This window comes from Phalangium opilio, unplaced genomic scaffold (genome assembly GCF_054372755.1).
Source record: "Phalangium opilio isolate 3A_F unplaced genomic scaffold, DU_Popi_V2 ptg000106l_1, whole genome shotgun sequence".
Classification (NCBI taxonomy): domain Eukaryota; kingdom Metazoa; phylum Arthropoda; class Arachnida; order Opiliones; family Phalangiidae; genus Phalangium; species Phalangium opilio.
The window spans coordinates 4,444,283-4,458,364 of NW_028324208.1; the positions used below are offsets into that span (position 1 = coordinate 4,444,283).

At 43.0% G+C, this 14,082-nt stretch overlaps 25 non-coding genes across 25 annotated transcripts; all 25 read right to left on the reverse strand.

Moving 5' to 3' along the window:
• Positions 1 to 651: 651 nt before the first annotated feature.
• Positions 652 to 724, reverse strand: TRNAV-CAC (transfer RNA valine (anticodon CAC)). Its single transcript has one exon. It is a non-coding gene; the product is annotated as a tRNA-Val (tRNA).
• A 203-nt stretch (positions 725 to 927) lies between these two features.
• TRNAM-CAU (transfer RNA methionine (anticodon CAU)) lies at positions 928 to 1,000 on the reverse strand. The gene has a single exon. It is a non-coding gene; the product is annotated as a tRNA-Met (tRNA).
• A 756-nt stretch (positions 1,001 to 1,756) lies between these two features.
• TRNAV-CAC (transfer RNA valine (anticodon CAC)) lies at positions 1,757 to 1,829 on the reverse strand. Its single transcript has one exon. It is a non-coding gene; the product is annotated as a tRNA-Val (tRNA).
• A 204-nt stretch (positions 1,830 to 2,033) lies between these two features.
• On the reverse strand, positions 2,034 to 2,106 carry TRNAV-UAC (transfer RNA valine (anticodon UAC)). The gene has a single exon. It is a non-coding gene; the product is annotated as a tRNA-Val (tRNA).
• Positions 2,107 to 2,171: 65 nt separating this feature from the next.
• On the reverse strand, positions 2,172 to 2,244 carry TRNAV-CAC (transfer RNA valine (anticodon CAC)). The gene has a single exon. It is a non-coding gene; the product is annotated as a tRNA-Val (tRNA).
• A 65-nt stretch (positions 2,245 to 2,309) lies between these two features.
• TRNAM-CAU (transfer RNA methionine (anticodon CAU)) lies at positions 2,310 to 2,382 on the reverse strand. The gene has a single exon. It is a non-coding gene; the product is annotated as a tRNA-Met (tRNA).
• A 481-nt stretch (positions 2,383 to 2,863) lies between these two features.
• Positions 2,864 to 2,936, reverse strand: TRNAV-CAC (transfer RNA valine (anticodon CAC)). The gene has a single exon. It is a non-coding gene; the product is annotated as a tRNA-Val (tRNA).
• Positions 2,937 to 3,139: 203 nt separating this feature from the next.
• Positions 3,140 to 3,212, reverse strand: TRNAM-CAU (transfer RNA methionine (anticodon CAU)). The gene has a single exon. It is a non-coding gene; the product is annotated as a tRNA-Met (tRNA).
• Positions 3,213 to 3,691: 479 nt separating this feature from the next.
• TRNAM-CAU (transfer RNA methionine (anticodon CAU)) lies at positions 3,692 to 3,764 on the reverse strand. The gene has a single exon. It is a non-coding gene; the product is annotated as a tRNA-Met (tRNA).
• A 619-nt stretch (positions 3,765 to 4,383) lies between these two features.
• TRNAV-CAC (transfer RNA valine (anticodon CAC)) lies at positions 4,384 to 4,456 on the reverse strand. The gene has a single exon. It is a non-coding gene; the product is annotated as a tRNA-Val (tRNA).
• A 204-nt stretch (positions 4,457 to 4,660) lies between these two features.
• On the reverse strand, positions 4,661 to 4,733 carry TRNAV-UAC (transfer RNA valine (anticodon UAC)). The gene has a single exon. It is a non-coding gene; the product is annotated as a tRNA-Val (tRNA).
• Positions 4,734 to 4,798: 65 nt separating this feature from the next.
• TRNAV-CAC (transfer RNA valine (anticodon CAC)) lies at positions 4,799 to 4,871 on the reverse strand. Its single transcript has one exon. It is a non-coding gene; the product is annotated as a tRNA-Val (tRNA).
• A 65-nt stretch (positions 4,872 to 4,936) lies between these two features.
• TRNAM-CAU (transfer RNA methionine (anticodon CAU)) lies at positions 4,937 to 5,009 on the reverse strand. The gene has a single exon. It is a non-coding gene; the product is annotated as a tRNA-Met (tRNA).
• An 896-nt stretch (positions 5,010 to 5,905) lies between these two features.
• TRNAM-CAU (transfer RNA methionine (anticodon CAU)) lies at positions 5,906 to 5,978 on the reverse strand. The gene has a single exon. It is a non-coding gene; the product is annotated as a tRNA-Met (tRNA).
• Positions 5,979 to 6,733: 755 nt separating this feature from the next.
• TRNAM-CAU (transfer RNA methionine (anticodon CAU)) lies at positions 6,734 to 6,806 on the reverse strand. The gene has a single exon. It is a non-coding gene; the product is annotated as a tRNA-Met (tRNA).
• A 480-nt stretch (positions 6,807 to 7,286) lies between these two features.
• Positions 7,287 to 7,359, reverse strand: TRNAM-CAU (transfer RNA methionine (anticodon CAU)). The gene has a single exon. It is a non-coding gene; the product is annotated as a tRNA-Met (tRNA).
• A 619-nt stretch (positions 7,360 to 7,978) lies between these two features.
• Positions 7,979 to 8,051, reverse strand: TRNAM-CAU (transfer RNA methionine (anticodon CAU)). The gene has a single exon. It is a non-coding gene; the product is annotated as a tRNA-Met (tRNA).
• Positions 8,052 to 8,670: 619 nt separating this feature from the next.
• Positions 8,671 to 8,743, reverse strand: TRNAV-CAC (transfer RNA valine (anticodon CAC)). Its single transcript has one exon. It is a non-coding gene; the product is annotated as a tRNA-Val (tRNA).
• A 481-nt stretch (positions 8,744 to 9,224) lies between these two features.
• On the reverse strand, positions 9,225 to 9,297 carry TRNAM-CAU (transfer RNA methionine (anticodon CAU)). The gene has a single exon. It is a non-coding gene; the product is annotated as a tRNA-Met (tRNA).
• A 619-nt stretch (positions 9,298 to 9,916) lies between these two features.
• TRNAV-CAC (transfer RNA valine (anticodon CAC)) lies at positions 9,917 to 9,989 on the reverse strand. Its single transcript has one exon. It is a non-coding gene; the product is annotated as a tRNA-Val (tRNA).
• Positions 9,990 to 10,470: 481 nt separating this feature from the next.
• On the reverse strand, positions 10,471 to 10,543 carry TRNAM-CAU (transfer RNA methionine (anticodon CAU)). The gene has a single exon. It is a non-coding gene; the product is annotated as a tRNA-Met (tRNA).
• Positions 10,544 to 11,024: 481 nt separating this feature from the next.
• TRNAV-CAC (transfer RNA valine (anticodon CAC)) lies at positions 11,025 to 11,097 on the reverse strand. Its single transcript has one exon. It is a non-coding gene; the product is annotated as a tRNA-Val (tRNA).
• A 203-nt stretch (positions 11,098 to 11,300) lies between these two features.
• TRNAM-CAU (transfer RNA methionine (anticodon CAU)) lies at positions 11,301 to 11,373 on the reverse strand. The gene has a single exon. It is a non-coding gene; the product is annotated as a tRNA-Met (tRNA).
• Positions 11,374 to 11,992: 619 nt separating this feature from the next.
• TRNAV-CAC (transfer RNA valine (anticodon CAC)) lies at positions 11,993 to 12,065 on the reverse strand. Its single transcript has one exon. It is a non-coding gene; the product is annotated as a tRNA-Val (tRNA).
• Positions 12,066 to 12,408: 343 nt separating this feature from the next.
• TRNAM-CAU (transfer RNA methionine (anticodon CAU)) lies at positions 12,409 to 12,481 on the reverse strand. The gene has a single exon. It is a non-coding gene; the product is annotated as a tRNA-Met (tRNA).
• Between the last annotated feature and the right edge of the window lie 1,601 nt (positions 12,482 to 14,082).

Consider the following 14,082-nt stretch of genomic DNA (forward strand, 5'->3'; position numbering starts at 1 on the left):
CGGACGTGATAACCACTACACCATAGATACTTAGTAATACTGAGTTTTCCAAGAGACCTAGCTTATTTTTATGCCCAATCACGATGGTCAAAATATGTATCTAACATGGGTTCGATCTTGGTACCTTCCGCTTGTGAAGCGGACGTGATAACCACTACACCATAGATACGTAGTAATGCTGAGTTTTCCAAGAGACCTAGCTTGATTTTATGCCCAATCACGATGGTCAAAATATGTATCTAACATGGGCTCGATCTTGCAACCTTCCTCGTGTGAAGCGGACGTGATAACCACTACACCATAGATACTTAGTAATACTGAGTTTTCCAGGAGACCTAGCTTATTTTTATGCCCAATCACGATGGTCAAAATATGTATCTAACATGGGCTCGATCTTGGAAACTTCCGCGTGTGAATCGGACGTGATACCCACTACACCATAGATACGTTGTAACACTGAGTTTTCCAAGACACCTAGCTTATTTTTATGCCCAATCACGATGGTCAAAATATGTATCTAACATGGGCTCGATCTTGGAACCTTCCGCGTGTGAAGCGGACGTGATACCCACTACACCATAGATACTTAGTAGTACTAACTTTTCCAAGAGACCTAGCTTATTTTAATGCCCAATCACGATGATCAAAATATGTATCTACCAGGGCCCGAACTTGGGACCTTCCGCTTGTGAAGCGGACGCGATAACCACTACACCATAGATACGTAGTAATGCTGAGTTTTCCAAGAGACCTAGCTTGATTTTATGCCCAATCACGATGGTCAAAATATGTATCTAACATGGGCTCGATCTTGCAACCTTCCGCGTGTGAAGCGGACGTGATAACCACTACACCATAGATACTTAGTAATACTGAGTTTTCCAAGAGACCTAGCTTATTTTTTGCACAATCACGATGGTCAAAATATGTATCTACCAGGGCTCGAACCTGGGACCTTCCGCGTATGAAGCGGACGTGATAACCACTACACCATAGATACGTAGTAATGCTGAGTTTTCCAAGAAACCTAGCTTTTTTTTGCCTATTCACGATGGACAAAATATGTATCTAACATGGGCTCGATCTTGGAACCTTCCGCGTGTGAAGCGGACGTGATAACCACTATACCATAGATACTTAGTAATACTGAGTTTTCCAAGAGACCTAGCTTATTTTTATGCCCAATCACGATGGTCAAAATATGTATCTACCAGGGCCCGAACTTTGGACCTTCCGCTTGTGAAGCTGACGTGATAACCACTACACCATAGATACGTAGTAATGCTGAGTTTTCCAAGAGACCTAGCTTGATTTTATGCCCAATCACGATGGTCAAAATATGTATCTAACTTGGGCTCGATCTTGCAACATTCCGCGTGTGAAGCGGACGTGATAACAACTACACCATAGATACTTAGTAATACTGAGTTTTCCAGGAGACCTAGCTTATTTTTATGCCCAATCACGATGGTCAAAATATGTATTAACATGGGCTCGATCTTGGAAACTTCCGCGTGTGAATCGGATGTGATACCCACTACACCATAGATACGTTGTAACACTTAGTTTTCCAAGAGACCTAGCTTATTTTTATGCCCAATCACGATGGTCAAAATATGTATCTAACATGGGCTCGATCATGGAACCTTCCGCGTGTGAAGCGGACGTGATACCCACTACACCATAGATACTTAGTAGTACTGACTTTTCCAAGAGACCTAGCTTATTTTTAGGCCCAATCACGATGATCAAAATATGTATCTACCAGGGCCCGAACTTGGGACCTTCCGCTTGTGAAGCGGACGTGATAACCACTACACCATAGATACGTAGTAATGCTGAGTTTTCCAAGAGACCTAGCTTGATTTTATGCCCAATCACGATGGTCAAAATATGTATCTAACATGGGCTCGATCTTGCAACCTTCCGCGTGTGAAGCGGACGTGATAACCACTACACCATAGATACTTAGTAATGCTGAGTTTTCCAAGAGACCTAGCTTATTTTTTTGCACAATCACGATGGTCAAAATATGTATCTACCAGGGCTCGAATCTGGGACCTTCCGCGTGTAAAGCGGACGTGATAACCACTACACCATAGATACGTAGTAACACTGAGTTTTTCAAGAGACCTAGCTTATTTTTATGCCAAATCACGATGGACAAAACATGTATCTACCAGGGAACGAACTTGGGACCTTCCGCTTGTGAAGCGGACGTGATACCCACTACACCATAGATACTTAGTAATACTGAGTTTTCCAAGAGACCTAGCTTTTTTTTATGCCCAATTACGATGGTCAAAATATGTATCTACCAGGACTCGAACCTGGGACCTTCCGCGTATGAAGCGGACGTGATAACCACTACACCATACATACGTAGTAATGCTGAGTTTTCCAAGAGACCTAGCTTATTTTTATGCCCAATCACGATGGTCAAAATATGTATCTAACATGGGTTCGATCTTGGAACCTTCCGCGTGTGAAGCGGACGTGACAACCACTAGACCATAGATACGTAGTAATGCTGAGTTTTCCAAGAAACCTAGCTTATTTTTATGCCCAATCACGATGGTCAAAATATGTATCTAACATGGGCTCGATCTTGGAACCTTCTGCTTGTGAAGCGGACGTGATAACCACTAGACCATAGATACGTAGTAATGCTGAGTTTTCCAAGAAACCTAGCTTATTTTTTTGCCCAATCACGATGGTCAAAATATGTATCTATTAGGGCTCGAACCTGGGACCTTCCGCGTGTAAAGCGGACGTGATAACCACTACACCATAGATTCGTAGTAACACTGAGTTTTCCAAGAGATCTAGCTTATTTTTATGCCAAATCACGATGGACAAAACATGTATCTACCAGGGCCCGAACTTGGGACCTTCCGCTTGTGAAGCGGACGTGATAACCACTACACCATAGATACGTAGTAAGCTGAGTTTTCCAAGAGACCTTGCTTATTTTTATGCCCAATCACGATGGTCAAAATACGTATCTAACATGGGCTCGATCTTGGAACCTTCCGCGTGTGAAGCGGACGTGATACCCACTACACCATAGATACTTAGTAATACTGAGTTTTCCAAGAGACCTAGCTTATTTTTATGCCCAATCACGATGGTCAAAATATGTTTCTACCAGGGCTCGAACCTGGGACCTTCCGCGTATGAAGCGGACGTGATAACCACTACACCATAGATACGTAGTAATGCTGAGTTTTCCAAGAAACCTAGCTTATTTTTTGCCTATTCACGATGGACAAAATATGTATCTAACATGGGCTCGATCTTGGAACCTTCCGCGTGTGAAGCGGACGTGATAACCACTACACCATAGATACGTGTAACACTGAGTTTTCCAAGAGATCTAGCTTATTTTTATGCCAAATCACGATGGACAAAACATTTATCTACCAGGGCCCGAACTTTGGACTTTCCGCTTGTGAAGCGGACGTGATACCCACTACACCATAGATACGTAGTAATGTTGAGTTTTCCAAGAGACCTAGCTTATTTTTATGCCCAATCACGATGGTCAAAATATGTATCTAACATGGGCTCGATCTTGGAAACTTCCGCGTGTGAATCCGACGTGATAACCACTACACCATAGATACTTAGTAATACTGAGTTTTCCAAGAGACCTAGCTTATTTTTTTGCACAATCACGATGGTCAAAATATGTATCTACCAGGGCTCGAACCTGGGACCTTCCGCGTATGAAGCGGACGTGATAACCACTACACCATAGATACGTAGCAATGCTGAGTTTTCCAAGAAACCTAGCTTTTTTTTGCCTATTCACGATGGACAAAATATGTATCTAACATGGGCTCGATCTTGGAACCTTCCGCGTGTGAAGCGGACGTGATAACCACTACACCATAGATACTTAGTAATACTGAGTTTTCCAAGAGACCTAGCTTATTTTTATGCCCAATCACGATGGTCAAAATATGTATCTAACATGGGCTCGATCTTGCAACATTCCGCGTGTGAAGCGGACGTGATAACAACTACACCATAGATACTTAGTAATACTGAGTTTTCCAGGAGACCTAGCTTATTTTTATGCCCAATCACGATGGTCAAAATATGTATCTAACATGGGCTCGATCTTGGAAACTTCCGCGTGTGAATCGGACGTGATACCCACTACACCATAGATACGTTGTAACACTGAGTTTTCCAAGAGACCTAGCTTATTTTTATGCCCAATCACGATGGTCAAAATATGTATCTAACATGGGCTCGATCTTGAAACCTTCCGCGTGTGAAGCGGACGTGATACCCACTACACCATAGATACTTAGTAGTACTGACTTTTCCAAGAGACCTAGCTTATTTTTAGGCCCAATCACGATGATCAAAATATGTATCTACCAGGGCCCGAACTTGGGACCTTCCGCTTGTGAAGCGGACGTGATAACCACTACACCATAGATACGTAGTAATGCTGAGTTTTCCAAGAGACCTAGCTTGATTTTATGCCCAATCACGATGGTCAAAATATGTATCTAACATGGGCTCGATCTTGCAACATTCCGCGTGTGAAGCGGACGTGATAACCACTACACCATAGATACTTAGTAATGCTGAGTTTTCCAAGAGACCTAGCTTATTTTTTTGCACAATCACGATGGTCAAAATATGTATCTACCAGGGCTCGAATCTGGGACCTTCCGCGTGTAAAGCGGACGTGATAACCACTACACCATAGATACGTAGTAACACTGAGTTTTTCAAGAGACCTAGCTTATTTTTATGCCAAATCACGATGGACAAAACATGTATCTACCAGGGAACGAACTTGGGACCTTCCGCTTGTGAAGCGGACGTGATACCCACTACACCATAGATACTTAGTAATACTGAGTTTTCCAAGAGACCTAGCTTTTTTTTATGCCCAATTACGATGGTCAAAATATGTATCTACCAGGACTCGAACCTGGGACCTTCCGCGTATGAAGCGGACGTGATAACCACTACACCATACATACGTAGTAATGCTGAGTTTTCCAAGAGACCTAGCTTATTTTTATGCCCAATCACGATGGTCAAAATATGTATCTAACATGGGTTCGATCTTGGAACCTTCCGCGTGTGAAGCGGACGTGACAACCACTAGACCATAGATACGTAGTAATGCTGAGTTTTCCAAGAAACCTAGCTTATTTTTATGCCCAATCACGATGGTCAAAATATGTATCTAACATGGGCTCGATCTTGGAACCTTCTGCTTGTGAAGCGGACGTGATACCCACTACACCATAGATACTTAGTAGTACTGACTTTTCCAAGAGACCTAGCTTATTTTTATGCCCAATCACGATGATCAAAATATGTATCTACCAGGGCCCAAACTTGGGACCTTCCGCTTGTGAAGCAGACGTGATAACCACTACACCATAGATACGTAGTAATGCTGAGTTTTCCAAGAAACCTAGCTTATTTTTTGCCTATTCACGATGGACAAAATATGTATCTAACATGGGCTCGATCTTGGAACCTTCCGCGTGTGAAGCGGACGTGATAACCACTACACCATAGATACGTTGTAACACTGAGTTTTCCAAGAGATCTAGCTTATTTTTATGCCAAATCACGATGGACAAAACATTTATCTACCAGGGCCCGAACTTTGGACCTTCCGCTTGTGAAGCGGACGTGATACCCACTACACCATAGATACGTAGTAATGTTGAGTTTTCCAAGAGACCTAGCTTATTTTTATGCCCAATCACGATGGTCAAAATATGTATCTAACATGGGCTCGATCTTGGAAACTTCCGCGTGTGAATCCGACGTGATAACCACTACACCATAGATACTTAGTAATACTGAGTTTTCCAAGAGACCTAGCTTATTTTTTTGCACAATCACGATGGTCAAAATATGTATCTACCAGGGCTCGAACCTGGGACCTTCCGCGTATGAAGCGGACGTGATAACCACTACACCATAGATACGTAGTAATGCTGAGTTTTCCAAGAAACCTAGCTTTTTTTTGCCTATTCACGATGGACAAAATATGTATCTAACATGGGCTCGATCTTGGAACCTTCCGCGTGTGAAGCGGACGTGATAACCACTACACCATAGATACTTAGTAATACTGAGTTTTCCAAGAGACCTAGCTTATTTTTATGCCCAATCACGATGGTCAAAATATGTTTCTACCAGGGCTCGAACCTGGGACCTTCCGCGTATGAAGCGGACGTGATAACCACTACAACATAGATACGTAGTAACGCTGAGTTTTCCAAGAAACCTAGCTTATTTTTTGCCTATTCACGATGGACAAAATATGTATCTAACATGGGCTCGATCTTGGAACCTTCCGCGTGTGAAGCGGACGTGATAACCACTACACCATAGATACGTTGTAACACTGAGTTTTCCAAGAGATCTAGCTTATTTTTATGCCAAATCACGATGGACAAAACATTTATCTACCAGGGCCCGAACTTTGGAACTTCCGCTTGTGAAGCGGACGTGATACCCACTACACCATAGATACGTAGTAATGTTGAGTTTTCCAAGAGACCTAGCTTATTTTTATGCCCAATCACGATGGTCAAAATATGTATCTAACATGGGCTCGATCTTGGAAACTTCCGCGTGTGAATCCGACGTGATAACCACTACACCATAGATACTTAGTAATACTGAGTTTTCCAAGAGACCTAGCTTATTTTTTTGCACAATCACGATGGTCAAAATATGTATCTACCAGGGCTCGAACCTGGGACCTTCCGCGTATGAAGCGGACGTGATAACCACTACACCATAGATACGTAGTAATGCTGAGTTTTCCAAGAAACCTAGCTTTTTTTTGCCTATTCACGATGGACAAAATATGTATCTAACATGGGCTCGATCTTGGAACCTTCCGCGTGTGAAGCGGACGTGATAACCACTACACCATAGATACTTAGTAATACTGAGTTTTCCAAGAGACCTATCTTATTTTTATGCCCAATCACGATGGTCAAAATATGTATCTAACATGGGCCCGATCTTGCAACATTCCGCGTGTGAAGCGGACGTGCTAACAACTACACCATAGATACGTTGTAACACTGAGTTTTCCAAGAGACCTAGCTTTTTTTTATGCCCAATCACGATGGTCAAAATATGTATCTAACATGGGCTCGATCTTGAAACCTTCCGCGTGTGAAGCGGACGTGATACCCACTACACCATAGATACTTAGTAATACTGAGTTTTCCAAGAGACCTAGCTTATTTTTTTGCCCAATCACGATGGTCAAAATATGTATCTACCAGGGCTCGAACCTGGGACCTTCCGCGTATGAAGCGGACGTGATAACCACTACACCATAGATACGTAGTAATGCTGAGTTTTCCAAGAAACCTAGCTTTTTTTTGCCTATTCACGATGGACAAAATATGTATCTAACATGGGCTCGATCTTGGAACCTTCCGCGTGTGAAGCGGACGTGATAACCACTACACCATAGATACTTAGTAATACTGAGTTTTCCAAGAGACCTATCTTATTTTTATGCCCAATCACGATGGTCAAAATATGTATCTAACATGGGCTCGATCTTGCAACATTCCGCGTGTGAAGCGGACGTGCTAACAACTACACCATAGATACTTAGTAATACTGAGTTTTCCAGGAGACCTAGCTTATTTTTATGCCCAATCACGATGGTCAAAATATGTATCTAACATGGGCTCGATCTTGGAAACTTCCGCGTGTGAATCGGACGTGATACCCACTACACCATAGATACGTTGTAACACTGAGTTTTCCAAGAGACCTAGCTTATTTTTATGCCCAATCACGATGGTCAAAATATGTATCTAACATGGGCTCGATCTTGGAACCTTCCGCGTGTGAAGCGGACGTGATACCCACTACACCATAGATACTTAGTAATACTGAGTTTTCCAAGAGACCTAGCTTATTTTTTTGCCCAATCACGATGGTCAAAATATGTATCTACCAGGGCTCGAACCTGGGACCTTCCGCGTATGAAGCGGACGTGATAACCACTACACCATAGATACGTAGTAATGCTGAGTTTTCCAAGAAACCTAGCTTTTTTTTGCCTATTCACGATGGACAAAATATGTATCTAACATGGGTTCGATCTTGGAACCTTCCGCGTGTGAAGCGGACGTGATAACCACTACACCATAGATACTTAGTAATACTGAGTTTTCCAAGAGACCTATCTTATTTTTATGCCCAATCACGATGGTCAAAATATGTATCTAACATGGGCTCGATCTTGCAACATTCCGCGTGTGAAGCGGACGTGCTAACAACTACACCATAGATACTTAGTAATACTGAGTTTTCCAGGAGACCTAGCTTATTTTTATGCCCAATCATGATGGTCAAAATATGTATCTAACATGGGCTCGATCTTGGAAACTTCCGCGTGTGAATCGGACGTGATACCCACTACACCATAGATACGTTGTAACACTGAGTTTTCCAAGAGACCTAGCTTATTTTTATGCCCAATCACGATGGTCAAAATATGTATCTAACATGGGCTCGATCTTGGAACCTTCCGCGTGTGAAGCGGACGTGATACCCACTACACCATAGATACTTAGTAGTACTGACTTTTCCAAGAGACCTAGCTTATTTTTATGCCCAATCACGATGATCAAAATATGTATCTACCAGGGCCCGAACTTGGGACCTTCCGCTTGTGAAGCGGACGTGATAACCACTACACCATAGATACGTAATAATGCTGAGTTTTCCAAGAGACCTAGCTTGATTTTATGCCCAATCACGATGGTCAAAATATGTATCTAACATGGGCTCGATCTTGCAACCTTCCGCGTGTGAAGCGGACGTGATAACCACTACACCATAGATACGTAGTAATGCTGAGTTTTCCAAGAGACCTAGCTTGATTTTATGCCCAATCACGATGGTCAAAATATGTATCTAACATGGGCTCGATCTTGCAACCTTCCGCGTGTGAAGCGGACGTGATAACCACTACACCATAGATACGTTGTAACACTGAGTTTTCCAAGAGATCTAGCTTATTTTTATGCCAAATCACGATGGACAAAACATTTATCTACCAGGGAACGAACTTGGGACCTTCCGCTTGTGACGCGGACGTGATACCTACTACACCATAGATACTTAGTAATACTGAGTTTTCCAAGAGACCTAGCTTATTTTTATGCCCAATTACGATGGTCAAAATATGTATCTACCAGGACTCGAACCTGGGACCTTCCGCGTATGAAGCGGACGTGATAACCACTACACCATACATACGTAGTAATGCTGAGTTTTCCAAGAAACCTAGCTTTTTTTTGCCTATTCACGATGGACAAAATATGTATCTAACATGGGCTCGATCTTGGAACCTTCCGCGTGTGAAGCGGACGTGATAACCACTACACCATAGATACTTAGTAATACTGAGTTTTCCAAGAGACCTATCTTATTTTTATGCCCAATCACGATGGTCAAAATATGTATCTAACATGGGCTCGATCTTGCAACATTCCGCGTGTGAAGCGGACGTGCTAACAACTACACCATAGATACTTAGTAATACTGAGTTTTCCAGGAGACCTAGCTTATTTTTATGCCCAATCACGATGGTCAAAATATGTATCTAACATGGGCTCGATCTTGGAAACTTCCGCGTGTGAATCGGACGTGATACCCACTACACCATAGATACGTTGTAACACTGAGTTTTCCAAGAGACCTAGCTTATTTTTATGCCCAATCACGATGGTCAAAATATGTATCTAACATGGGCTCGATCTTGGAACCTTCCGCGTGTGAAGCGGACGTGATACCCACTACACCATAGATACTTAGTAGTACTGACTTTTCCAAGAGACCTAGCTTATTTTTATGCCCAATCACGATGATCAAAATATGTATCTACCAGGGCCCGAACTTGGGACCTTCCGCTTGTGAAGCGGACGTGATAACCACTACACCATAGATACGTAATAATGCTGAGTTTTCCAAGAGACCTAGCTTGATTTTATGCCCAATCACGATGGTCAAAATATGTATCTAACATGGGCTCGATCTTGCAACCTTCCGCGTGTGAAGCGGACGTGATAACCACTACACCATAGATACGTAGTAATGCTGAGTTTTCCAAGAGACCTAGCTTGATTTTATGCCCAATCACGATGGTCAAAATATGTATCTAACATGGGCTCGATCTTGCAACCTTCCGCGTGTGAAGCGGACGTGATAACCACTACACCATAGATACGTTGTAACACTGAGTTTTCCAAGAGATCTAGCTTATTTTTATGCCAAATCACGATGGACAAAACATTTATCTACCAGGGAACGAACTTGGGACCTTCCGCTTGTGAAGCGGACGTGATACCTACTACACCATAGATACTTAGTAATACTGAGTTTTCCAAGAGACCTAGCTTATTTTTATGCCCAATTACGATGGTCAAAATATGTATCTACCAGGACTCGAACCTGGGACCTTCCGCGTATGAAGCGGACGTGATAACCACTACACCATACATACGTAGTAATGCTGAGTTTTCCAAGAGACCTAGCTTATTTTTATGCCCAATCACGATGGTCAAAATATGTATCTAACATGGGTTCGATCTTGGAACCTTCCGCGTGTGAAGCGGACGTGACAACCACTAGACCATAGATACGTAGTAATGCTGAGTTTTCCAAGAAACCTAGCTTATTTTTATGCCCAATCACGATGGTCAAAATATGTATCTAACATGGGCTCGATCTTGGAACCTTCTGCTTGTGAAGCGGACGTGATAACCACTAGACCATAGATACGTAGTAATGCTGAGTTTTCCAAGAAACCTAGCTTATTTTTTTGCCCAATCACGATGGTCAAAATATGTATCTATTAGGGCTCGAACCTGGGACCTTCCGCGTGTAAAGCGGACGTGATAACCACTACACCATAGATTCGTAGTAACACTGAGTTTTCCAAGAGATCTAGCTTATTTTTATGCCAAATCACGATGGACAAAACATGTATCTACCAGGGCCCGAACTTGGGACCTTCCGCTTGTGAAGCGGACGTGATAACCACTACACCATAGATACGTAGTAAGCTGAGTTTTCCAAGAGACCTTGCTTATTTTTATGCCCAATCACGATGGTCAAAATACGTATCTAACATGGGCTCGATCTTGGAACCTTCCGCGTGTGAAGCGGACGTGATACCCACTACACCATAGATACTTAGTAATACTGAGTTTTCCAAGAGACCTAGCTTATTTTTATGCCCAATCACGATGGTCAAAATATGTTTCTACCAGGGCTCGAACCTGGGACCTTCCGCGTATGAAGCGGACGTGATAACCACTACACCATAGATACGTAGTAATGCTGAGTTTTCCAAGAAACCTAGCTTATTTTTTGCCTATTCACGATGGACAAAATATGTATCTAACATGGGCTCGATCTTGGAAACTTCCGCGTGTGAATCCGACGTGATAACCACTACACCATAGATACTTAGTAATACTGAGTTTTCCAAGAGACCTAGCTTATTTTTATGCCAAATCACGATGGACAAAACATTTATCTACCAGGGCCCGAACTTTGGACTTTCCGCTTGTGAAGCGGACGTGATACCCACTACACCATAGATACTTAGTAATACTGAGTTTTCCAGGAGACCTAGCTTATTTTTATGCCCAATCACGATGGTCAAAATATGTATCTAACATGGGCTCGATCTTGGAAACTTCCGCGTGTGAATCGGACGTGATACCCACTACACCATAGATACGTTGTAACACTGAGTTTTCCAAGAGACCTAGCTTATTTTTATGCCCAATCACGATGGTCAAAATATGTATCTAACATGGGCTCGATCTTGGAACCTTCCGCGTGTGAAGCGGACGTGATACCCACTACACCATAGATACTTAGTAGTACTGACTTTTCCAAGAGACCTAGCTTATTTTTATGCCCAATCACGATGATCAAAATATGTATCTACCAGGGCCCGAACTTGGGACCTTCCGCTTGTGAAGCGGACGTGATAACCACTACACCATAGATACGTAATAATGCTGAGTTTTCCAAGAGACCTAGCTTGATTTTATGCCCAATCACGATGGTCAAAATATGTATCTAACATGGGCTCGATCTTGCAACCTTCCGCGTGTGAAGCGGACGTGATAACCACTACACCATAGATACGTAGTAATGCTGAGTTTTCCAAGAGACCTAGCTTGATTTTATGCCCAATCACGATGGTCAAAATATGTATCTAACATGGGCTCGATCTTGCAACCTTCCGCGTGTGAAGCGGACGTGATAACAACTACACCATAGATACTTAGTAATACTGAGTTTTCCAGGAGACCTAGCTTATTTTTTTGCACAATCACGATGGTCAAAATATGTATCTACCAGGGCTCGAACCTGGGACCTTCCGCGTATGAAGCGGACGTGATAACCACTACACCATAGATACGTAGTAATGCTGAGTTTTCCAAGAAACCTAGCTTTTTTTTGCCTATTCACGATGGACAAAATATGTATCTAACATGGGCTCGATCTTGGAACCTTCCGCGTGTGAAGCTGTAACGATCAGATCCGTGCCACAGACCCTTTTCTTTCGTGTCAGTGCCCCTTTTGTTTTTCATCCCGTTGTAAACTTTTATTACCATGCTAAAAGCCCCTTTTCGATAGAAACCTCTTCGCTCTTCTACTGACCTTCGCTCGATGTATCCCCTATGTTGTTATAAGCCTATATTGCGAGTTTTATTGTTTCTTATTTTGTATTGGGGAGGGAGTTCGCTCTTGGATGCCGATCCATGTAGTCGCGCTCTCCTTTCTCCGTTTTTGGTTTATATTGATTAAACGTATTTTTCCATATTATTTTTGCCTCTTCATTTAAACTTTTTCATAATGTCCCGGGCTTGGGCTGTCACCCCCATACGGGCCATTACATTGGCGCCCAACGTGTTTTTTGCCCTTGCCGTGTTTTTTTTGCCGTGCTTTTCTTAGCCTTGTTGTCATGTCCGCGTCTTTTCGCTCCGCTTCGTCTCGTGGTGGGGGAGATGTGTTCGCGGCCGTCGACACCGCGAACACTGCCGTGTCGGAATCTGGAACTGCTAAGCCCAGACATCCTCTACCAGTGTTAGTAATTAATACAGTAAGTAAAACTGTTAAAGTACGTTCGCGTTCTATGGAGAACCTAAGTGTCGTTCAAACGACAGACAATACAACCGCGTCGAAAACTATAACTACAGTGAAACCCGCGTCGCCCATTACGGGGCAAAACTTAAACCGCAGTCGTCTTGCCGCGTCATTTACAAACCGCCCAGTACACACAAGTACTCCCAAACCACCGTCAAATCAACCTCAACAGGCACAGTCAGTGTCACTACAGCCACCTCAGCATAACCAACAACAATCTCAACCTCAACTACCACAGAACACCCTGCAGACATTAATGACCACCTTAACTACTCTAACCACGCAAATTAACGACCGTTTCAACATCTTGCACTCAGACTTTCAAACCGAATTCATTAAACATTCTCAAGATCGAATCCAGCTAACACAGGATCTTGACCAACGTTTCAAGCAAATAGAAGCCCGGCTTGACAGCCTGGACAATGCAGCCGCTACAAGGCAAGTCCTATCCGTTCAACAGCAGCCAGGTATGAGAACTTCTTTACCTAGTATGCCCACCTCCGGAAGCCAAAATGTCGCTAGTTTTGCAATCGCGCCGACTGTAGCAAATAAGATGGGCTCCCGGATTTGTTCTAATTGGCTAGCCACAACAAGTTTCCGCGGCGCTAAATCGGAAAACGCGTTCCGTTTCTTACGAGACGCAACAAAAATTCTAACCGCGAGCGGTACACCTACGTCTCAGTGGCTCGATCTTATTGTCCACACCTTGAAAGGCAACGCATCCAGATGGTTCGATAATCGCCGCTCTTCATTTACTGAGTGGTCCGACTTTTCGACGGACTTTTTATGCGAGTTTCGCCAGAAAACGTCATTGGAACTACTAAAGGTTGCTCTGAGTAGAGAGCAAAAGGTAGGAGAATCTTTTGATAAGTT